Here is a 25250-nt window from a genome sequence, read left to right as displayed (position 1 = left end):
GATAATTGGGCAAAAAGTCCCTGAATAAAGCAACCTGTTCCACCATGCTGTTCACAAAGAGAGCTACTGTAACCAAGATTTGCAACTCCTCCATAGGAGTTAGGTTTTCTGAAGCTTAATGGCATGTAGTGTTCTGTCCAATGTAAGATCCAAGTTCACTGAAAAAGAGACAATGATTTCCTCTTGAAGCAACTTTTTTCCCAAAAAAACTTTCATGTTTTCCTGCAAAAATTTTAGCATCAGATTCCACATTTTTTTATTTTAAGACACTTCAACATAAACTATGAAGTGAAAAAAGGCAGAAAGGCAAAATAAAGGCAGAATGGTTTTCACAGTGTATTCTAGTTGGGAACCTCCCAGAAATCCAGAACTGGAAAACTCAATCTCAAAAATGCAAATTATCAAAATAAAGTTTTATAAACTCATTCAGAACATCACTGTTACATTCACTCCCAATTTAAAATCAAAATGCTTCATTAAAATAGTTCTATTCTCCCAACTGTTGCAAAAGATGTTTTCAGATGCTCTCCTGCCATTAAACTACAAGTTGTTTATTAGACCTGAGCATATTCAGACTGGTTAGTCAGGTCCTATCATTCTCTTCTGGCAAGCTTTGATCTGATACATTAAAAAAAGTCACATTGTCCCATATTCTATTGAATAAGAAATCCCACACAGCACTTCCAGGCCAATGGAAATGGCTTAATGAAGGTAATTTCTAAATCCCCCTTACCTCTCGAGTATTTGCAAATCCATCCTGTCCTTCTGCACAGATCTTTATGTACCGATAGCCTTTGAATATCCTTTGTCAAGCAGTGAACCCCTTTCTAGGGACAATGTATCCTTGTAGCAGTAACCACTAATCTTCCCTTAAGAGCTTTTCAAAACATACCATACTATTTGATATTTGTACTACGCTGCTCATGAGATTAACCCGTTGAAACTCATTACGCTTGAATTCACAGTACCAGAGGAATGCAGAAGTAATCATTGACTAGGTGAAGAGTCAAGAACCCACACCTTTTAAAATGCATATTTTAGCATCCACAAAGGTTATGTACCACCAGCAGAATAATTCTATTGGGTTTGGTTGCTACGTGGTGCAAATGTGAGTTTTCCCATACCTCATTGCTAGCTCTTAAGTGCTGATTAAGCAGCTGAGCAAATATGTGGTCATCTTAAGTAGAAGCGCTCCCATCTCCCCATGGTCACGTACCCTCACACCCCTCTTGCCTAACCAGCTGGCACCCTGTGGGTCAAAAAGAGACTAGATTTTAAGTGTGTCTGTACCTTGCAGCTTAAACCCAGACACCCTGACAGATTCAGCTGTGCTTCTATTTGGTGGGAATAACCTCTCTGCCAAGTGTGAGCGACTGCCTGCAATGCAAGGGCACCTGATTGGCTCACATATCCGTTCTTCAGCAATCATGGTCACACACTACCTTAAATTGGTTTAGTTTGGATTAATACTCCAGCTGCATTAAGAAGACGCAATGCCTGTTCTGCCACCCTGCTCCCACAGCAGCACGCTCTGGCAGGAAAGATGGCAGAGCAGGAAGGTAGGGGTGAAGAAACCTGCCCTCCATCACTAAACCTCACTGAGGCTTTTAAGCAACAATCCTACATGTCCGCTTGTGCTAAGTCTAGAAGCACAGTTGCATCTCAAAGGCTGCAGCTCACTTGCTGTTGAACAGTGTAGCACAAACCCCCGTAGCAACCCAGACTCAAGGTAACAAGCTGCACGAACTGTCTTTGGACTCTAAGGACTCAGCTACTAAAGCTTACGCCACTGCTGCTGTCCATGGCTTGGTAGAAACCTCAGACCCAGCTCTGAACACAAGAGCTGAATGCCCATCCAGAATGCAGCACAGGAAAATCACAGCTTGCCTGTAACTTGGGCACAGCAAGAATTCAAGCCCGCATGTCCTAAGTCTGATTTTTAGCCAGAAGGCTGTCCTGCAAACGCAGGATGAAGCGAAGTCTGCCTGGATGCCAGTCAACACTGCTAGACGCTATCTTCTGACCTACCAGGATCAGTCAAGTGGTTAATGTCTCAATTCCAAACCTGTCCAGTCCCTCTGCCCCTCTCCAACCTTTGATACACTGGATCTTTACTTTCTTCAGAAGGATGGTAGCTATACTACAATGACTCATTAACAAACTTTGGCCTAGCTCCAAGAGTACAAATTTTTGAGAACACGAGCCATATTTCCTCTGCTTAAAAATACATCTTCTTTTCTGTAATAGCAACAAAATTGAGTTTGTTTAACATTTACATTTGGTAAAATCAGTATTATAAAACATGAGCATTCCAGCCTTGAGATATTTGGAAGGGATTTAGTATGTGCCCATCTTTCAAAGAGGACTTTTACATATCTCTTTCAAGACATTGCATCTAAAGGGCAGATTCCTTCAGTTATATTGCTATTGTTCAAGAAATCTTGAGCAAAATGAAAGCTTTCTGGAAAGTAGGTACTGGCACAGAAAATATTCTGCAGGCTCAGAAGGATTTGACGTATCAGCTGTTTCTACTGGCCAGTCTGAAGTACATATGCAGAGAGTCCAGGCCATATTCAGATAGTAACACATACCACTCTCACTGTATCTAATTTATTGATGGAAGACCCACGATGCTCCATGGAAAAGAGTGCAACAGGAGCTATTCCAAACCAACTATCCTCTGAAAAACCAGACACTGTGGAAAGGTATCTGCTTTCTGCCCCAAACAAACTGAACTGCATTTTCATTCTGTCACACCTTTAATATTAAATGATGAATATTTCATAGGGGAATTTAAGATGCAGTCTACTAAACTGAACCCTTTTCTTACTAAGCCCATAGGTGTGATGGTACCATGTTTTATGCTTAATAGCAACTTTAGAACTATAAAACTATGTCTTTGAAGTAAGTCTAGATCAGAAGAGTGTCTCCCTGTCACCACATTTGTCTCAGAGGGTGCAAGGTGACACAGAAAGGCTGCCAGCTGTAAGAAACCCCTGTTCTAAATCATAATTATCCAACTGTTACTCTTTGCCCCCACTGCTGAAAGGCAAGTTTTACAACAGTAAGCCACCAAAATTAAGCAAATTCCTACGTCCTTCTACAAGGACAATGCAGTCTCATCTGTGGCATGTTCTTACCAGCACAGAGCTGGAACAAGTTGGGTGCTCCTCAGCAAGTTACTCTTTCACTTATGCACAAGTAGAGTTAGGATGGGGTCATAGAAAGTTATGAAACCTGAAGTTAATGTTTCTGGTTCTGATAGGTTGCTATGTACAGGTTGTACTATGCACAACTACCTCATTTCAGTTGTACATAGTCTTTGGGAATTGTCAAGTATCTCTGTCTAGTCATTAATAGTCCTGTTATAACTCAGCCTTGCCTGTTTCAAGCAGCAAAGCCACACCTCAAACAGTAATACCATGTTGAACGCAGGTTGCTGCCTTGTTAATCTCAACATCTCAACCCATTACCAAAGAAAAAAGAAAGAAGTACTTCTTGCAGGGCTTGCCACCTCTTTCCGTTTGTGAGGTTCATGGCATGGTCATTTTTAACGTTCTCCAGAAATGAGCTTGCACTATCACATTGAAACATGAGCAACAGAGTGAAATCTCCATTTGTTCCATCTTCGAAAGGAGTGCATCCATCAGCGTGTGAACCAACGCCTTCACAGCTCTTGCAATAGAACTTGCAGATACTGAAAAGCATCAAGCAACCTGAAAGCACTTCCGGATAGCTTTTCTTTTTGCTTCTTCCTCCACCTCATATTGATTTTTTCCATAGGTATTTCACGAAGCAACACTAGCAACGACTCACATAATGCAGATTACACAACTACATCTATTGTTCAGACCCCTCCTTTTCATGTCAGAACATGAAATTCAAGGTCTCCATTTCCTGATGTTTTAACTAACGCATTATTAAAATAGAAGCTGTTACAAGATGTCCTCATTTTGCAGGTTAGTTATTTTTTCTATGAGGAAGTCTTTCCCCTCTAATAGAGCAATGTTGCAATCCAATACTACCTGAATGTAAGCATCAAATAGTATCGAGTGCCCAGTAACATAAAGATGTTAACAAGCATGTGAGGCTTCTTGCCACTAAATAAGAGTTTCTTTTCTGACCCCTTGTTCCACTCTTCCGCATTTAGGGCAACCAGTGAAAGTTAAGTACCAGCTGCACAGGTAGCAGGCAGTTCCAATTTAAGCTAAACACCACATAAAAACCACTGATACAAAAAAGATCACTGCTGAAAAAGCCCTGGGAAACAAGTTACTAGGTGAGACGCTTAAGAGAAAAGGTACTTTAGGAACTGGAAAAGTTGCCCAGAGTGCAACAGGTCAGATTGACTAAGAGCAGGGACACAACAGCTGACTTTCAGAGCTGAAACTAAATAAGCAGATGTTTGTCCACGGCCAAAGCACCTCCTTCCCCTCCAGTGAGAGTTGCTTCCACTGTAACACACCTGCTCGAAGAGGAGAAACCCACTAAACCCACATGCTCTCATTTTATGAAGTCTGGTTTCCCATAATCATCCACAGAGGTGCACACGCCTCCCTGGGGCAAAGGTAAGTGAAATGAAAGATAACTGGTAAATGGGGAGGTTTATTAACCATTTTTTGCCAGCCCAGGTCTGGTTATATTCTTCTACCCACACAGGTAACTTGTCATGGTTGAACCCCAGATGTCAACTAAGCTGCTCGCTCACTCCCCCACAGTGGGATGGGGGAGAGAATCCAGAGTGTAAAAGCAAGAAAACTTGTGGGTTGAGATAAAGACAGTTTAGTAAGTAAAGTAAAAGCCATGCAGGCAAGCAAAACAAAACAAGGAATTCATTCACCATTTCCAATTGGTGGGCAGGTGTTCAGCCATCTCCAGGAAAGCAGGGCTCCATCACACATAACAGTTACTTGGGAAGACAAAATGCCATCACTCCAAATGTCCCCCTCCCCTTCCTTCTTCTTCTCCCAGCTTTATATGCTGAGCATGACGTACTACAGTATGGAATATCCCTTGGGTCAGCTGGCGTCAGCTGTCCCAGCCGTGTCACCTCCCAACTTCTTGTGCACCCCCAGCCTCCTTGCTGGTGGGGTGAGGAGCAGAAAAGGCCTTGACTTTGTGTAAGCTCTGCTCAGCAACAGCTAAAGCACCCTTGTATTATCCAGCACAAATCCAAACCATAGCCCCATACTAGCTACTATGAAGAAAATTAACTCTATCCCAGCCAAAACCAGCACATAGCTGAAGTAGCGTTACTGGGACGGTGTTGTGGTGTGACAGCTGATGAGGCTCCTTGGTGGTTGGAGGCATTGCTTGATTGCTGTGCAGAAGGAACAGTGATTTATCTTTGACAAAGACCACTGGGATGTGTTCAAAGAGGGAAAGTTTCGATAAGGCCTTTTGAGGTTGTATTTTTCTGACATCAAGGATTCAGGCCACTGGCATATTAATAAAATTGTTATCATCCCAATGGATTCTGATTGTTGTAAAGCAATTATAATCCTAATGATATTCCAGATATAGAAGAGAGATAAATCCAAAAGAATATGATGATTAGACAGTGGTATAAGATACTCAAATGGATTAAGACAGGTACACTGATACGCAGATTATATAGCTTAGCTTATAAGAAGGGTCAGCGCAAAAAGCTATTTCCTGAGCTATTTCATAGAAATAAGCTCTTTTGTCGAACAGGTATTCCTACATCTTGTATTATCTTGTTCTGCCAGATAAAGAGGATGTATGCATGAAAGAAATAATGGCTTACTAGTGGTATTCTGGTTTGTAAGAGCACTTTCTTGATTTTGATAACAAAGGATGTTAAGCCTTATTTCCTATTTTCTATTCAAATTACTTTCTATAATAACTCAGTATGCCCAAGTGAGCATAATGACAGTAACAAGGACCAATTCATTAAACCTTATCTCATTTCAACTCCTATCTGACAATAAATGCAAGCCTTCCACTCCTCCCTTCCAGAAAAGGGTGACTGTCCTCTGTTCAAGGCCTGTTTTCTTTTATCCCTTTTCCTCAATTTATTATCTTTCTGCTACCTAGACTCGGTATTTACTCATAAATTTTATGTCAAGCTCCACAGTTTCCAAAACTGACACCAATCTGTACCATTTATTCATCAGCTTTATGAAGCCCTGTCATCTTTGCAAAGCCTTTCTGCCAGGCCACCAAAGGGACTGTGTTCTTGCAGCGAACAGACCCGCCTTTCCCCGCAGCAGCCAGCAATTGCCTCAGCACCACAGTCCCACACAGCTTCCCCTCAACCTCATCATCCTGGAATAAAAGAGGGAAGAGGGATACTGAAGGAAGAGGTGGGGAAAGAAGAGGGAATAATGTGGGTGAAAGAAGAAAACCTAAACTGGTAGAAGGGAAAAACAGAGGAGGCAGATAGGAGGAGAAAAAAGACTAAAGAGTAGGAAAGGGGGAAAAACTAAAGGGGAAAAAAACCAAATGATGCCCACTCTCAAGGCTAGAGGCTTTCTTTAGTTTAGCCTGACTGCTGCAGTTGGACCTATCCTTCACATGCATACTGAAGCTCCCAGATGAAGTTTGGACTTTCTTGGTGCTCTGCAGAAGGGTTTATTTAATGTTATTGCCATAGCAGGTAACTATTTATTTTATAGGCTGTAGAACATCTGGACAGGGGGAAAAAAACCACCATACCAAATGAAAAACCTAGATTCCAAAGTAATAAATGAACTTTAGATTGCATTCACTGAACACATTTCCACAGATTTCAGCAGAACTTGGACCTCAGTTTCCAACAGAAAAAAATTTGTAGCTACCTGCTTAAATTCACCTGCTTTTGCTAAACCAAGGCTCTAGAGATAGATGAGTGTCTTAATTGCCATGGAGCTGGTTTGAATAACTTTACCTCTCCTGGAGTAGCCATGGACTGACTCCTGCTTGTTGTGGACAGCTGGATCAGGAAACACAGCCCAGGACTCGGACCTTGTGCTGGATTAGAGAGAAGAGCCCTGGTCCCGGAGAGCCCACCTTTGACATGTTAGAAGGGCTTCAGCACAAACAAACAGCTATATGGGGACTGAGTGGATTTTCAGTGGGGGATGTTGTACCTCTTCCACTAGAGAGGTAACCAGAGCTGTTGGATTTAGCTTTAGTAATCAGCAGGAGATGGAGATACTGTAGCATAAGAAACAGCCAAGAGCAGGAGCAGGCCTTTGTTTTCCAAGCACGCATAGGAGAGGGCCATTGTTTTCGTTTGGGTAATGAGTACAGAGTCTCCTGGATGCTGTTCTGGTCCTTTATGTGTCTAAATATTCATTTTCCTGGGCTGAATTGGTTCCTTCTCACACAAATACAGTTGCCCTTAATAGTTCCTTGGAACAGAAATTTCTTTACAAAGAATTAAATGTGGCCTGCTTGGTTTATTTCAGGACTTTTTTTTCTGCTTCACAGGCCAGTTTCCCCATACATGATTAATCCCCTGACATGCGATTTGCTGAGTGCTCTCCCTGCTCTGCATCGTGAGCTCTGTTCTCTCCCACAGCATTGCCCTTTCACTTTGCTTCTGGAAGACACCCCCTGCATCATCCCACTGTCCCTGCAGCTTTTCTGGCTCTGCACCTGCCTCCTGGCCTTCCCCCTTGCTGCCAGGTAAGAAACCTGCCAGTGTTTGACCTCCCTTCCCAACAGGGTCTGCAATTTCCAGGTTACCACTCAGAAGCACAGAATGATGTAGAAAGAGGACCTATGCAAGGTCTGTGGATTTCAGCCCACTCCTTAGACCTAGCTTTCTCTGAAGAGGACTACTTGCCAGCAGGACATTGACTTACGTAAGAATTTCTCATCTCTAGGACCCCATGAAATCTGCCTTCCAGTGTTTGTATAACTCTGACCTCTCTGGTAGTTTTGAGAGTCTTTCCTCTGTCAGACTGCTAAAGCAGCACTTCTCTTATCAGCCTGCCATGTCACTCATACTACATGCAAAACCAGGGTCAGATTGTGACTCAGTCTTACGACCCTACGTACCAACCTTTCCATAGACCTTTTCAACCCAGTAAGGAGTGAAGACCAACATCAAGTTGGGTGGTAGATAGGATACCTTCAAAGGGTTGGATGGGCCACGCAGAGTGAAATATCTTACCCGATGACCTGATTGAGATCCCAGGTCACTAGAGTCCCAGTTCCTTTCTCTGATCTCAGTCTCTGTCAGAAAACCCAATTCCTTTTGAAGCCATGAGTTCACGTACTGCTGACCCTATCAAGCCACAGTGTTAAGCAGCTCCCCTAAGGGGTGAGTCAGTGGCTATTCAGATTGCCAGGACAGAGACCCTGCTGCCTGTGACCTGGCCTTCATTAACTGAGAGAGTTCAAAGTCAACACAGTAGATCAAGACCTGGCAATCCCTATAAAAGAGAAACACTTTCTTTTCAAACCTGAGCCTGAAGGCTTGTGAAACAAACTTTAATAAAGTATGATTAATGAGCTGGAAAAGTACGTGATAAAAGGAAAGAAACAACTCCTCTATTTCACACCCCAATCCAACCAAAATATGGAGATGATAAGATAAAATCATGCTGTTTACTCACTACTTTAAAAGCTCTGTTCTCTCTGGGTACAGTTCACCTTCAGCTATGACACCAAAAGAAGGCGCTTCTGCCTTGCTCTCTTGCCCCTTGTTCCCCAAGGGCTCCCAGAAGCAGGGATTTCAGAAGCAAGATCAGTCACACAGATCTGAGTGGCAGCAAGGCTTTATACATGGGAGTGGTCAGAAGGGGAGGGTGATGTAACGAAGTCGAAGTCGTATCTTTGAGCAGTAAAGGCATGCCACCCTTCCCCCTCCCCATCCCTGAAGAATTGCTGGCTCAGAGGGCAAGCTAAGAACAGAGTGGTCAGATGCTTTCCATCTCATACTTTCTCACGGTAAAGGGAACAGCATAGAGGGTGGAGAACAAGGAAAGATCAGACCTGAATGGAGACAATACTTTGATGTTGTGTAGTCCCAGGAGTGAATCTGTACTGGCAAAGTTGTTTCTTTCCTTTTCTTCATGCATCAAACAATACTCTGCCAGTTGCTGGTTTTGCCCGTGGCCCAAGCCCTGACAGCAAGGACACCCTCAGCATTAGAGCACTGTTGCCCCCATACCCACCCTGTTAGGGAAAATCCCATTCCTGCACTCTTCGAAGTTAGCTGATACTGGAGCACTGCCCAGCTCCGTGGCCACAGGGGCTGGCAGCAATGTGGAGGAGAAGGAACGTGCATCCCATAAAAGGTGGTGTCCTGGACACTGACCTGGGAAGCTCTTGATAGGCACATCCTGCCCTTCTCCACCAGAGGAAGTCTTGTAGCCTGTGAATGGAGAGGAAATCTCTCAAGGATGTACCATTGCTCTCCAAAGGGAAAATAATTCATTTTCAACTTCCTTCAGTACAGTTTTGTTGATCTTTCTCTGAAGGGTTTGTTTGACCATGAAAAGCCATGTCATGCATTAGAACAAGGTTTGACTGATTCAGAGCTTATAAATTATTGGTCGAGTCTCTCTAGAATAGCTGTATAAAGGAGATGCCAAGTCTAACAGAAGATGTGCGTGTCTTCCCAGCTGAGGCAACTAGAAAAGGCAGGAGCCAGCCCAGGCTTTCACAAAGTGGAATTCATAGAGTTACTGTCACCTACCAGCCACAGCACCAAGATCTGCAGTATCATGCAGCAGCAGCCAAATAAAATGCCACCAGCTCATAGCATCAAAATCCCGCACCAACAGGAACCTCCATGGCTAGTTCTTAGGTTTGGGCGTGGAAGGGAGATGTAGGAATGACTCTTGCAAGCAGAACTGCTTGTGCAATGCACAGTGAACCAGACTGGAGAACGATCTTACTTTTCCCCCTTCCCAGATTTTATTTTTCAGCCAGAGATCTCCCCTATCCTCTTCACATAACACTGTGCCAGCCTAAGTAAGGGAGCTATTTAAAACACTGTAAGGAGTGTTCCTGTACACCAAATCATGGTCTGAATCTCATTTACCCTAAGGAATGGGCCTGCTTCGATAGTGTCAGGGGACTCAAAAGCAGATACGTATCTGAGTCAGATCGCCTTCTAACTGCTAGGAAGGCTGCATAAGAGGTTTTTGTCAGATCTAGGACAAACTAGCTTTCTCTTACATATGTAAGATTTGCTCACTATATTTGCACTCCCCTGCAAATTACATAAACATGATCTCAGTAAACTACTGCCTCTTGTTCGGTTGCTTTGGAGGGGGCCTGGCTTTGGAGCCGTTGGGATCAAAACAGAAATAATTAAGATTGAATTGTTCTGATATCCTTATCCAAAGAAGAAATCTGCCCCCCTGGCAGGCATTTTTCAGTATGACCACAACTGCAGCAGACCCTGTCCATCCCAAGGAAAGCTCCCTATTTGCTCAAGGTGCTACATGTCCTTTACAGGATAGTTTGGAGACAGCCTAAATGTGCTAGGTGGGGGACAGAGTGAGCTCTAACCAAATTGTAAGCACAAAGAGGAAGAACAGAGTCGTAATAGGTCCCTTCCCCTATTTCTCCACTAATACTCATGGTAAGAGAAGGAGAGACACAGGGGAGACTGTGTAGAGCTGCCTGCCACATAACAGCCTTCAGTACTTGCCACACCTACAGGAAGATCCCCAAACTCCACAACTTGTCCAGATTGTCAAATTCTTATCATCATCACCACAAAAATTTTTACTGCTTAACAGCATTTTTAAGCTCCTGCCAGGGCCAGGGAGCCTTACAGGCCATCATGAGAAAAGCATTCATGTCCTCACTTTAGAGACAGGGCAACAGAGACAATCTTGCCCAGGGCTTCAGAGCAGGTCAGCGCCCAGGCTGCAATAAAGAATCTTCCCCCCAGATTCCTTTAAGCATGTTGCTAGACATCACTGCTCTTCCCTGTCTTGTGTCCGATATATACAGTAAATCCAGACGCAGCTGGAAGCGACAAGTGCAGAGGCTGACAATGATCTAACCGCACAGGGCCTGGAGCGATGTGGGCTGTTGTTTTTGCTGTTTCTTATGGCTTTGGTTTCTCCCCCTTGTAAACAGGAAATGAATAAAACATGAAGGTAACTCCATCTCCTTGTGAAAAATGACAGCCGATTAGATTGCTGCAGAAGGGCTGGGGAGAAGTTCAAAGTGTTTGCCACTTAATGGAAAACTTGTGGATTATTACAGAAAGTTGTTGGGTGACTAATTGCTGTTAAAGTCTAACCAAAGCAAGAGGGCCCTAAAACCAGAGGAACAAGGACTTTTCCCAGGAAGAGCCAAGGTCCACTATACAGACCTCCACAAATCTTTTTTCCATTCAGCCTAAGAATCAGTGGGACTCAAACGTGAGGCTCAGAAGTTATTCCTGGACATGAATGAACACTGACCCAAAGCTCAGCCCCACGGAGAACGGTGTGTGCAGCCCACTCAAACTTCGCCTCAGGAGAGCCACGCTTCTCAGGAAGCCTCACAACTTCTTGTCCCTTTCTCAGCAGTTTCTGCTGCAGGATCAGCTCTACTGCTCTTGGAGCAACAAATGAAACCTCTCAGCATAAAATCCAGCACATCCTGGTAAGCCAGAATCAGTCCTGAATTACCTTAGTATGGCAAGTTTTCAACCGGACTACTTAGCTCCTGCCGCACAGCGGGGTCAGGGTTGTAACCCTCTAGAGAGGGATGGGGTAAAGCAGCAGAGGCAAGAAGCAGTGCAGCCATCCCCAGATCTGCCATCCTCACCTATCAACCTGCACCCCCAGGCCTGTTGGTGCCTGCCTCCACCACTGCACACTGCAGGGCCACTCAGCTGACATGGCGGTGGGAAAACAACCCATCTCCAAGGGTGCTGCAGGAGCAAAGAGCTGCTGATGGCTGCTCAGGTGCTGCACGGGAGTCCCTGAGAAGGCTTTAGATAAAATGCTAATTTGCACTGAGCGTGCAGGGGCTATGTACTTTCTGCTTACACCTCCACCAGTCTTCAGAGGGCAAACCCATCTCTGGGATGAACACCCAGAAACAAAAGTTTCATGGGCTGCAGAGCTCTGATTTACACCAGGACCCTTTTCCCTGCTGTGGGCAGATGAGGAGGGTGCACAGCAGCCGTACAGATAATTCATATAGCACTACTCGGGAAGGTCACATACTGTGCCAGACAGCCATGCTGTAAGTGAGAATCTGGACTTAGGTCTGTTTTATTCCAGTGGCTCTCAGCCCCTCGCACTCTCTTTGCTCCCCAGAATGACAGCCTTGGGAAATAAATGGATTTTCCTTTCTAAAGATGTCATCCTGCAACTCTGAGTACTCCCCCCTAGTCCTTCAGGCTCCCAGTTAGTCCAGTTAAGACTTGGGTAATACAGGTCATCTCTGTTTGGCCATTTGCAACCCAACAGTTTTGACCTTAAGAGGGAAATGCATGTACAGATTTAATCTTGGTGAAAACATCCTTGAGCCATAGCCCATATGTGGGATGGGTGCTGCCGTGCAATGGGGCAGGCTCCTGTCACAGCCCATGCTTCAGCAAAGCAGTCAAGTATATTCATCTTCAACCAGCCCAAGGGTATACACTGAAATCACTGGATGATTCTGTGCTTTCCCAGGATGGTGGTCACAATGTTCATACAAAAGAAGACCCCAGAGACAGGAGCCTGTCTTGAACGGCCTCTGCATCTGAATGTGGGAACCTGGCAGGTTTGATGCTCGCAGCATCTCCTCCTCTGGGCAGAGCTTAACCTAGGCCTGTGAAAGGGATAAGTGCTCAAACACCAGCAGGTCTCCTGTTCTGAGAGGCAGCCTGCTGTCAGGAGAACAAGACTCAAGGACAGGTCCCAGAGCTCTAATTGGGAGAAAAGCGTCCCACTCTGGTTTATCTGCCCCCCTGCCCAGCCTTCTTTAGGCTTGTTTATTTTGGTGCTGCAAAGGGTACCAGAGATGGCCATTGCTTTTGAGGTATCACAATCACAAGCCTCTGCCTCAAAGTACTTGCAACCTACCTTGAAAATTGTGAATGGGCGAGCTGGGCTGGAGGCAGAGAGGCAGAGGCTGCACCAGCACGGCTCCTGGGAAGACCCACTTGCCACGGCTTTGTGAGGAGCGTGCATGCTGCAGAGGCTGGACACGCAGCACTGCACAGTGATCAAGCCTGCCCATGAGCTTGGCCCCATCAGCTCTCCCCCTCTATCCCACACGGATGGGCTGCTCTGCGTTTGTTCCACAGTCTCTCTGTGTTGGGATGGGGCAGATGCTGGATGTTTTCCAGCCTGCTGAGCCCACACCTGCTGCCATTTCCACCACCAGTGGGAATCACAGATCCCTTTACCACGTTTCAACCTGATCTCTGGGGAGGGCTTTGTTTGTTTTCCCAATGTGCCAGGGCTGCAATTAGCTGGCAGAGCAGGCAGCAGGCCAGTCACACCTGCACAGCCCAGCACAAAGGGATATGAGTGAGCAAGCTGCTTTTAACCCCCCCTTATCAACCTGGGACCCCTGACCACTGCTCCCAGGCAGGGAGAAACGGCAACGGATGGGAAATCACAGGCATTTCTCTGGCTCTGCACTCTCAAAGATCAGGGTGTCTCCCACAGGTCGAGAGGAGGGGTACTACTAACATAGGCACCCCCTAAATTACAAGAGCTGCAGTAGCCACTGCCATCAGGCACAAATGGCCACTTGCAGGGGGGGCAAGTGGCCTCCCCAGGGAAAGTCCCTCACCTTCCCCCGCAGATGGAGGCAAAGGGGCTTCCCACAGGCTGGGGTAATATTCCCACTCTCCTTCCTCTCCCCTATGTCAGGTGCACATCCCTGGCTCCAGCCCTCTGATGTCTGGGGAGATGATAGAACCATTTTCTGATAGCTGTTGTGCCTCCATTTCCCACCTTGTCCCCTGCACAGTTGCCTTGCAGCACTGGGGAAGAGGGATGATTTGCTGGTGAGGTCAGCCCTGGTGTGTAATGGGGATTTGGGGGAAAGACACCTTGGGGACTCCATGGGGCTGCTCCCCCATGAGAGCTCCCATGGCCAGAAATCAACTTTGAACTCCAGCAGGGCAGGGCAGGCCTGTGCAGAGACAGAAGACTATATGAGAGGCTTCTTTTTTTTTTTTTTTTTTTTTTTTTAAGAGAGCAGGAAGGAGCAGGGAAGAGACACCGAGTCCAGGGCTCGTTTCGGCTGTTCAGATCTGAGGCTACCAGAAGTGCTGGCTGCTCTTGAAAGGGCTTCCTGCCTCCCCTGACACCACCCCGGCTGCCTCGCTGGTCTCCGCCACAGAGATCCCACCAGCCTCGAGCTAATTTGGGCTCATGAGGGAGAGCACAGAAACACAATGGTGACAGGAATGAAAAGCAATGGGGAGGACAACACCCAGGAGACTTCTCCTTATCGAGGAACAACATTATATCAAAGGGGAGCTGTGAAGACTGGGAAGAGCCTTTTGTAAAACTCACAATTGAGCCAAATCCTGCAGTTTTTACACGTTGGTCCCCCAGGAACCCCATCATGAAGACTGCCCCAAAGGGGGACCCCTGTGCAAGGTCAGAGCATGTGCCAGACACGCTGCATGTACAGCAGTAACGCACCCACTGCACAGTTGCTGTTTGCCCTATTTGTGTGCTTTTTAATTACAGTTTTTGTTTGCAAAGCATCTCTTCTAGAAAAGACAAATTGCATTACTCTCAGCTTATTAAAATCACACTCAGAGTTTCTCAACTGCTAATTACACCCAGGCAGTAGTGTCACTGTAATTAAAGCTGGGACGCACGTTTGGGGAGCTGGGAGCCCAGCTGTCACACAACCCCTTCCCTGCACTGCTCTAACCAGACAGGCTGGCCAGAGCCAGGCTCAGCCACCGCAATGAGCTCAGCCCTGCCCAGGCCTCGACCCCCCATGATACCCAGGCACAGCCACGGCCGTGCCACAATGGAAGACGATGCATGTAAGGCCAAACACCTCCTCAGCACAGGGGAACGAGTCCCCTGCACTAAACCTCCCCAGGTTATAGCTGGGCACCCGCACTGGCTCTGCTGCATGGGCAGCAGCTGGGCAAAGGGAAATGTGTAGCCTTGGGGTTACAGTGCTAAGGCTTGGGGAGTGAAAGGGAGTTTACTCCTGTTTCTGCTGCTAAATGAGTGCAATATATCACATTGCCTCTCTGAGCCTCCATTTCCTTGTGTGTAAAACAGAGATTTTGGGCTTCCCTGATAATTAGGGGGCTCCAGGGACAAACCACAGAAAAGATTCTTGCTGGCACCCATCTCACACAAACACTTTAAAGCCTGCGTAGACTGTGGCACACCAACAGACTTGGGATTGAATTACATAAGGGAAGGTGTGAAGCCCTAGAGACTATGAGTCCTAAAGAACAGCAGTAAATGAGTTTACAGACCTGTGAGAATCCAGGAGCTTGCTGGAGAACCAACCCTGCCTCTCCACTGCTCGGTCTCAGGAGAAGAGCAACTGCAGGTGTGCAAACAGCCGGGTGGGCAGCACAGTGAAACACCTGCCCTGAGCTCAGGCACCTCAGAACTAAAGCTCTCCAGAGCACAGCTGGGACCAGTTAAGCTTCAGGCAAGTGGGGGCTTGACACCAGCACTGGCCTCCCGCTGCTGAGGGGATGCCTTGGAGAATACCACCTCCAGGAAAATGAAGCACTAATTAGGGAAAGCAGATAAACACTACATCTGTTTCAAGATGAGTTTCCTTCCCGCTGAAATCCTCACAGTTTCAGTGCTCAGCAGGATGCAAACACATCCTTAAATGACTTCCTGGAGCCCCAGTTTCAAAGATCAGTCCCTTCAAAAGCAATAACATGCCAAGATCAATAGCAACCGCAGGAGAGCTCTGAGCCTGCCAGCTCCAAAACCACTGAGCTATCACTACAGCCATTTACCTATCAGATGCTAAGGGGCAATTCTACCTCTTCACATTTGAAAAGGCTACTGAGACTTCCTAAGCACCAGGCTTACTTAAGTACCAAGAAAAAAGTAAATGACTAGAAAATTTACATTTCAGAAATAGCATAACATGCCTGTGTAACATAACCTGGAGAGGCAAATCTGCAGAACTTCATGGGGAGCAAACCAGCAGATACAGTTCACAAGCAAAGTGGAGCAGAGCTCAGAGACTCCTGGATGTGATCCTGAGAACAAGAATATGTTCATCTGCTCCTAGAACGATTTTACTACTAACTCTCTGAAGCTACTAATAAGAAGTTCTGGAAAGCAGATATCAGATAATGATTTTTAATCCAATACAAGTTGCAAGCAAAGAACGAATGATCAAAACTTCATGTGAAAAAAGCTGAGTGGGGTGCCCTATGGATGCTAGAGGCAGCATGTTCAATATATTTACTTGTGGCCCAGTAATGAAATGCAGAAGGTAACATATGGAGCTAGCAAAGGATATCAGGAAAATTTCAAAGAGCTTGTGGAAAACTTGAAAACATCTGTGAAACAGGGCAAATAAGAGCAGAAGAAACTCAATATAGAGAAATATGTCAAGCCTGGCTGTGATAAACTAATATGAAGGATAGTTATATACTGATGGGTTTGAGTTAGCAGCTCTTTTCACCACCATTAAATATCTTACACAGATTTGTAAAAAAAATGCAGCAAGAAGGAAGCAGGAATTTGTTAGCTCCCAATTCATCCCCTCTTATTTAGAGCTTATAAATGAAACTGGGTCTGTAAAGAGGAAAAGTATTCCTTTGAAAAGGATAAATAGGACAGAGGCAGAGTTAATCAAAGCTGGCAAATCAAGCTACAGCTATAGAAGCTTTTTGAAAAATAGTAACTTAGCACAAGGAACTTACCTAAGAAACGGCGTAACACAAAGATTATGCCCAACAACACATGCTTATATTAAAAACTAAAGTGTTTTACAGTTTAGTGCATTCACTTAAGTAAAGCTAACTGTAGCTCCCCTTGGAACAGCACTGAAATCTATCCAAATAGGAGAATTCCAGTTCTGACAGAGGTCGGTATTTTTGTCCCTTAAAACACGTGTGCAGCGTCAGAACATGCCACGGCAACGCAATGCCTGAAAAGCAAAGGCAGGATTCCCGAGAGCTTCAAGCCTTCCTGACCCTACCTGGAGCCTCTGGCAGAGTAATATCACGCAGCCTCATCTCACCTCCAGCCTCTGAACAGAGTCCCTCTCCCTGCTCCATCCGCCCCACAGACACACCTGCGCGCTGCGATCCTACCTGGAGCTAAGTGGGATTTTCCATGCAGGCGGTGCGGCATCTCAGGGGTCCTCCCAGCACATCCCTGCCTGGCCCAGGGCTTGGCGCCTGGCCCAGGGAGAGGAGAGCCTCTTCTCCAGAGCAGCCGGGCTGTTCCCCTGTGGGTGAGAGGCTGGGTCAGTCCCAGTTCTTGTACTGGGCACTAGATGGCACAGATGGGAGGAAATTCAAAGGTAGCCAGCCTGCAATCTGCGGCGCTTGGGACAAGGGGGTCTGCCAGTTGTCCGAAGGAGGTGGCTGCCATGGGGGATGCGCTGCCAGCAGCAGCAGCATCCCACGGGGTATCCCCTCCATGGGGTGCACCCCTTGCCACTGCCCTGAAGCATCCCCTCATCATCCCGTCTTGCCCTGTCGAGCCAAAGGGTCGCCTGTACCGCACCGAAGCGGGATGGCCCTGCAAGGGCCCTGGCCTGCAATCGTGCCCCTGACTCCTGGACACGATTCCTCACCAAGCACAGGCTCACTGCCTCAGGCACGCAAACACCTAGTTCACAGGGCAGCCCTGTATTTGGCTCAAACTGCATTAAAAAGAGGGGGGAAATCCTCCCTGTGATTTGCCCTGTTTCACTGTGAGGCTGCACCTTGGCCATCAGCCTGCAGGATAACAAATACTACCTGACACCACAGGGAGTGTGGGGAGAGACGCCGAGGGCTGGGTACCCCCTCAGCTGTCCCGCTGGGCTCAGGGTAGGTCTGGGAAATAGCACCCCAGCACCTTTCCTTTGCCCTGTGGGATGATGGTGCAAAGGAAGGAGGCACTTGGTCACTGCTCTTACAAGCATCTTTCACAAGGTAAGCTCCTCTAAAGCAGCTCACTTTTCCCTCTGGCTTGCTTTCTTTTTAGCACTGCTGCTTGCAAGCCCTGAGGCAGGACCTGTGCCCCGGAGCCTTCCCAACCTCATCTTCCTCAATTTCTTTAAGGTGTGGATGAAATTCCTTACAAGTGAATTGTGTGGACTGACGCGATGAGGCAAACATGGACTAAGCCATGCAAAACTGCTGTGGTAAGCACGGAAAAGGCCGAAGCATTATTTATGGTGAGAAAAAAAGTAGGGGAAGGTGGAAGGCTGTACGTTGGCCCCTGCTGTTCTGACATTAGAAATTCACTTTACTTTAAAGGTTAACACAGTTAATGCATCTGGTGAAGATCATAGGCTCTGACAGCCTGTCTGGAAAGGCTCCATCTGTAGCGCTGCACGAGGAACAGCGTGTGCAGGATGGCACTGAGGCGAGCAGCAAGCTTTGTGCACGAGGCAGAAGTGGCACACATGGGTGTTATCCAAACCAAACCTGAACCTGGCAAAGCCTAAAAGAGCTTTTGTGCTGAGCAGCTCAGTGGTGCCAGGTATTAATGACACACGCAAGACTCCTAGGAAAAGCCTGTTTGCTGAAGGGAGCAGCACTGGACAGGCTACGCTGCAGCCTCCTGGAAAAGATCAAGGTGGGCAGCACTACCCTTTCCTGTCTGTCTGCTCATGGCACTGCCCTGCAGACTGAAGTGGGTCTAGGGATCACCTAAGTTCAAACCCCACAGGTTGAATCCCTCAGGGTGTGTTAGGTGGGAGACAAAACATAAATCAGATGCCAGCAGTGTAAGATCCAAATTCATCAATGGTATAAACAGGGCAGTAGGTCAGTTTGGCTCAGTGGCTCTTATCTTTCAAAGGCTGGAGCGGTGCCACCACTGACCAGGGCACAAGCTGGTGGGAGGCTCAACGCTATCTCCTGAAGGCAGCTCCAATCCACTGTCCAGAGGCTGGCTGAGCAGTATGGAGGGGCCAGAGATGCCCCTTCAACATCAGGCTTTTCACCGACAGATTTAGAGACCTCATCACCTATTTAAGTCTAAATGCTGGGTCACTGGCATGTGACAGCCTGGCTCTGAAAGGTTCCTGGGCAGAGAAGGAAATGCTTCAGAGAAGGCTTTTATGCTCCAATTCCCACTTCGAGCCCTGCTTCTTGTAGTCTTCCACTGCTCTTTAAGTACTTGTGTTTTTTTAGCCGAGAGATGTCTTTTTATCTTTGAATATAGATGGAAAAAAACTAGTCAAGCTGGAAAGAAATAAAAACAGCTGGTCACTTTTCCAGGCCTGCGATGAACTGTAAACAAGTCTTCAAAAGTTTTTTAAAAAGTGCTGAGGTCTTTGGAGAACATGAAAGTCTTAGTCAGTGGTGTCATCCTCCTCAGCAGGAAGACACCTTATGTGTCATCCTGGTGGCTGGACTTGCTTCACTCTGGCAGAGCCAGCGATGGTGAGAGCACTGAGCTGCCCATGCAGACACCACTCAAACCAGCCACCAGCATTTTCATGCACTGTGCCTGCTCAGATCAGACCTCCACAGTCTGGCTGTCTGGCCTCCAGCACCTGGTCCACACACTCCCCTGGAGGTCTGTGGTTGCTCTCAGCAGTTTAGCACTGCTGCTAAGATGCTTAGAGACAATATAATCTGTGCACTTAGTGGTTTCAAACTCCAAAAGAAGCTTAGCAGCACTAGGCGCTGCCTTCAGCCTCTCCTGTACAGGCTTAAGTTGGTTTAATTCTTTTATGAAACTGTAACTCCAGCCCATACCCTTAAACTGTGGAGGTCCCTTCTAAGCCAGGTTTTCTAAAAGCTCTTTAGAAATACTTTAGTGAGACACAAAAAAAAAAAAAAAAAAAAGATCCCAGAGGGACATAGTACAAGAGCAGATGTTTCTGCCTCTTAAAGGCTGGAATTGTGAGAGCCCCAGGGCAAGGCGAATTTTAAATCCTTGCAGGGCTTTCCCCCACTGTTCCTCCTGTCTTAGATCAGCTTCTCAAATGATCTAATGTATGGTAATGCCCGGAGAGGTCCCAGGCCCTTCCCCTACACCTCCCATCAGCCTTGTGAAAACATCAGCAGGGAAGCCGCCACTGCTGTGCCCCAAAGGCAGGTGGCTGAACAGCAAAGCAGCCCCCTGGGACCACAGGCTGCCCCTGGAGGTGCCACTTCCCAGCGTTTGCTTCATTAACTGCATTTGCTCTGCTTTTCCTTACTTTACTGCCACCCTTTACAGACTGATCAAAAGCACAAGGTGTTACAAAGGGGACCTTGTGCTGTTGCCTTGAAAGGCCTCCTGTGGGTCCCAGTGCCTCTCCCTTCCCTTTCTGTAGGGACTCTTGTGGGTCTGCCAGGGGAAAGCAGGCAGGACCAGGCAGCAATGAAGAAGTGGAGAAGGTGGAGGGAGAGAGTGGGGAAATGGAAGCCTGGGGCAGAATGGGAGAAGCGTCAGGGCTTCCCACCACCTCCCTCTGAAAGCCCACACAGGGCTGGAAGAGATACCCCGCACTGGAGGTGTGTGACACACTTCCTGAGTGGGACAGGACAGGGCAGGAAGGGTAAGGCCTTTGTGCAGAGCCTGGCTAGCCCCAGTGCTTCCAGAGCTGTGACGGATGTCTCTGGTGGTGCGTTCAGAGCTGCTTGCTCTGCCTTTCTGCCAGGCACTACAGCTGCTGCAGCAGTTCAGCGCAAGACTCTGTGTCCAAACCTCACAGCATCCAGCCTCACAGTCCGGCTTAATTTAACCAAGATAAAATTAATCTAAATGAAATGGGTGCAGCATGCTCCCAGAATGGAGGTAACAGGAATCCTCCATGTACCTCAGATACCTAATTAATTCATCATGAAAGTAGTGGAAGCTCAGAATTCTCCTGTGCTAAGAAGTCAAGTTAATGTCATGCGTCACTGGAGCGGACTGGTGACCTTCCCTGTGCTTGCAGCAATGTTGTCCAATTTAACTGTGACCACAGATCACAAGTTGTTAAGATTCTCTATGCAGGCAATATACAGGCCAACAAATCTGTTTTTATGGGCCCTGCTAGAACTTGATTAATTTGCCCAATAATGACCAGACCAGTGTCCATAATTATTTAGCAGAACTCTGCCATTTTTAAAACCCATCACTGTACAGATGCATGCCTCAGACCCACAACACCACCAAGGGCCTCACCAGCTGCAAATAGAGCCTCAGCTGCAAGAATCAAAAGGCTTAAGACCTAATTAATATTACCTGGGCTATTGCTACCATTTCTCCATCAAGTGCAGAGTCTCTGCAGTGCCTGTCTGCATGCAGTTGCTACTGATGCTGCAGGACTCCCTAAGACCACAGCCCAACTGGTGCTGCGTTCATCTTTTATCTCCCCACCTCCATGTACTCTGCACAACCATTAAAGGGATTTATTCCCTGAAACTGCACTGTCATGGACAGGTGAACCTTCTCCAGGTCTCTGCTGCTTTGTTCAGTCAAGAGTTTACAGGTGTTTGGGCTACAAAGCTCCTCCCATACATTTCCCCTTGAACAGATCATGACCAAACAGCAAGTGCATTTGCCTCCCAGATATAACGGAATTAAATCTGGAGCCTGGACTAGCTCTTTGCATGTATCTCTCCAGGGCTACAGCTCCCTTCCCTGCAGGAGGCTTGGCTTTGCGGGATCTGCCAACAAGCTCAGAGCCATGTGAAATAACAACTTGGGAGCTCAGACAAGCTGGTTTGCAGGCAAACAAAAGCTGAAGCTGTGAAAGTGTGAGGCAGTCAATGCAGCGTCTGGCAGCACAGCCTCACCACCGCCTTAATCCTCTTTCCCTTCTTAAGCGCTAAATTAATCAATTACATTTCCAGCCCAGCAACAACAGTCAAAAATGTAACCTTCATCATATACAAGACAAACATAATTAGGATTGTCATTCGAATCCAGCTTGACCAGCATACAAATCAGCACAGCCTCAGTGAGCGCGCGGGTGTGTGAGTGCACGTCTGCGCGTGTGCGCCTGGGTCCTCCCATCCAGGGGCAATTGGAATTGCAGTCACACCGTGAGCACCACGGGGTATTTCAAGGAAAAGGGCAGAGGCACGAGCTCTGGTTGCAGCGATCCAGCTCTGCAGTCTCTGCAGGGAGTGCTGTGGTGCTGAGCGCTGCCCAGACAGGGCAGAGGCATGTTATACAGTGCAAACTCGAGGCAACCCTCCAGTTGTGTCTGGGGAGGAAGCCACAACCTTCCCAGTCACAGCACACGAGCCCGATCTCCCAGCCTAGTGCTGCATATGCCACAGACCCTATAGGGATGAGACAATACAAAAAAAAGAGGCCTTGGCAATCTCTGACCACAGTTGCCAGTGTGAATTCATAAGGGGTGAGCAATTACTATCCCCTCCCCAGTCTAATGATGGGTAAAAGTTGTGCGGGACTAAGTATGCTGTGCAATGGCAAGAGCAAGCCAGGAGTGCTCAATGAAAGCATCAGCCCAAGGCTCAAAACCAATCCAAAAAGCCAAGTGAGTGCTAGGAGACAAACAGCAAAACCACAAACCTTACTGTGCTATCAGGTAGCTCCAGGGCACATCTGCATGCCCATGGCTGTTGCACCAGTTCGCTAGAGGCTACAGCATGACTAGAGGAGGGGCAGGGAGCTACTTAAGGATGATCTAAGGTCTGAAATGGCTTCTGTACGAGACCAAGACTCTTCAGCCTGGGAAACAGAAACCTGAAAACCTGAGAGGAGACACAGCAGAGGTTTATCATTCGAGAGTGGCTTAGAGAAAATGAATAGGGAATGACTGCCTGCTGCCTCTTCCAATATTTAAGCTACAAAGCATCAAACGAAAACAGTAAGTGACAGATTCAGAACAAAGTAATTATTTCTTCAAACAACACACATTGAACAGTGGAACTCACTGCCATAAGATGCTGTGGATGACCAAAATTTGCTCAGGCTCAAAAAAGGTTTAGAAAAAACCTGTAAAGGACTATTAAATGCAGAGATCCCCACCCCAGGAAATTCCTGAACTACAGATGGCTGATGGTAAGGAGGGCACACCAACCTATGTCCCCCTGTTCTTTTGCTCCTCGCTAGGCATCCTCTATTAACCACTGCTAATCAGGATCCCAAGGGAAAGAGACCTGCGGTCTGATCCAGTACAGCCGCTCTTCTGTTCCCGGCACTGACCTGAGCTCTCCTTACTTGCCCTAAAGGCCAGGAGCTGGGAATGTTCCCATTACTGGACACTGGGATGACAATAAGGAGATGTGCTTACAGCAGAGAATTTGAGTGAATAGCGAGAGGATCTCTGCTTTCTATTTTTCCCATTTCTCATTTTAGGAGAGATTTTTGGTACAACTCTAACTCAGCCATGCTGCACCCAACTAGATGCAGTTGGCAGCACCGCATACACCTGTGTTCAAGTTAGAAGCAAGTTAATATCCTTCTGAGGGGTGCTAATATATCCACTGGGATGGGGTGGAGGAATTCTCTTTCCAAGCCTCAAAACCACAGCCTGTGGTTGCTGTGAGAGGCCCTGCAGTCCCCTCTCTGTCCTGCCCAACAAGCTCATGAACTGATCTATCTCCCTGTGGAGTTTTCAGGTGCCCTTGCCACTGCAGCAAAGAGGAAAGGGAAGGTGGGGACACTCCTGTAGATTGGTATTGCCCAGGTCTTGCATCCTCACCTACTGGCTCAGTCTCTCGTAGGGCTGCATAGGACCAGAGGATGCAGTCTCTAACAGAGTCTACTCTTCCCAAGCAAACTCCTGTCTCCTCCCCCTATATGCACCAAACCTTGTTGACTATTTTAGCTACAGAAATACACCCACTTGCTGTCATGTGCCCTTTGAAAGTGCACACACAGATAGGGCAGGATTATCTCTTAGTCTACAAAGAGCTGCCAGCCAGCCATTCTCCTTCAGTAAAACCAAGTGGAGCATTGGTGTGTTTCTTATTAGTTCCCATTATTCATGCTATTGTAGTGTTTCCAGTTTTAAAGCATACAGACGAGAGACAGCTGAACTGCTCCCTCAACTGTTTGTTTGTTAAGAGGATTTGATCCATGGTGGGATATTTTCAAGTCACACACAGGGGAGAAGGTATCCTGGTAACAGTGCTATCCTCTGAGCCGCTTGCTTGCCCTGGTTCTCCCACCACCTCGGAACAATGCACACGTCTCATCCCCGCCTAAGTGTAAACTGCAGATTATGTTTCCTTCTCCTGACTCTTGGAGATAAGGTGTGAGACAATTCAGCCATACAAAGCCATTCCGCTATTAAACTGATCCTTTGCTTACAAACCCTGCTATTGCTGCTTCTCCTTTCAGCCGCACCCACAGAACAGAGCAGGCAGAAGCACAGATCTAAGAGTGGGGAAAGGCCACTGCACAACCCTCCATTGACACCTTTACCATCGCTCTCAGCCAGGCGGATTTTGTCCGTCCCTTTGCTCCCAGTGACATTCCTGCAGCCATAATGCTGCACCCCATACAAGTGATTTTCTCTTGACATAGCCTCTCTCAAAGCTCTCCGACCAGATCCTGAAGTCCTTACTCAGCATCTACTCCCTCCAAATGGGATTAGCCTGAGTCAGGCTCAGCAATCTCTCAGGTTCTGTTGATGCTAATTTCTCTCTTGCAGGTGCTTAGCTAGAACAGGGAGGGGAATAACAGGGAGATGGACAGTCAGGGCTTTTTTCTGATCAAACACTGAATAAAACTCTGAGAAGGGCTGTCAGAATTTGGCCTATGGTGGTTAGAGACCTGTGTAAGCACTGTGACAAAATTGATGCATTGGCCAGGCTGTTTTACAGTCCAGCCTCATTTTGTCCCTGTTTCTTCAGGCCAGACTCAAGTCACCCGTAGAGTATTTGAAGGAGGCTGCAATGATGCAGACCACCCACATCTCCATCCCCGTTCACAGCTCTGAGGAATGCTGAGAAGGAAAATGAGCCTTGCTGGCTCTGCACAGCAAAGACCCATGGCCATCCCCGTTCCCCCCAAGTGAGGACCCCATGGCAAGAACAGATTCTTCTGCAGATGCATCAGATGATACTTATCTAGTGGATGCACAAGGCAATGAGTACCCCAGGCTGTTCTTACAGCTGTGTGCCCTCACATTACAGCGACCAGACACTCCTGCTCTGTGGGCAGGACTTGCGGTCCGTCCTGGGCACCTGACTTCAGTGTGGTGACAGTCCTGAACAGAAGTGAGCCCATGGCTCCAGTTCCAGAAAGGTCAGGTTGAGC

At 47.1% G+C, this 25250-nt stretch overlaps 1 protein-coding gene and 1 long non-coding RNA gene across 3 annotated transcripts in view; one reads left to right on the top strand and one right to left on the bottom strand.

The window, feature by feature from the left end:
- Positions 1-25250, bottom strand: part of GGT1 (gamma-glutamyltransferase 1) — a 46948-nt gene that overhangs the window by 18430 nt on the left and 3268 nt on the right. The window contains exon 1 of one of the 2 annotated variants that reach the window (XM_074887363.1): positions 8568-8669. The exons of the other annotated variant lie outside the window; for it this stretch is intronic. The gene's annotated coding sequence lies outside the window, so the exon portion shown is untranslated. Of the gene's footprint in view, positions 1-8567; positions 8670-25250 lie in introns of those variants that run through there. 2 annotated transcript variants of the gene reach the window in all.
- On the top strand, positions 11335-14703 carry LOC141951313 (uncharacterized). Its single transcript, XR_012631322.1, has 2 exons — positions 11335-11565; positions 14106-14703. It is a non-coding gene; the product is annotated as an uncharacterized LOC141951313 (long non-coding RNA).

Source organism: Strix uralensis, chromosome 17 (genome assembly GCF_047716275.1).
Source record: "Strix uralensis isolate ZFMK-TIS-50842 chromosome 17, bStrUra1, whole genome shotgun sequence".
Classification (NCBI taxonomy): Eukaryota; Metazoa; Chordata; class Aves; order Strigiformes; family Strigidae; genus Strix; species Strix uralensis.
Note: the sequence above shows the minus strand (reverse complement) of the source record. Positions and strands in the feature narration are given on the sequence as shown.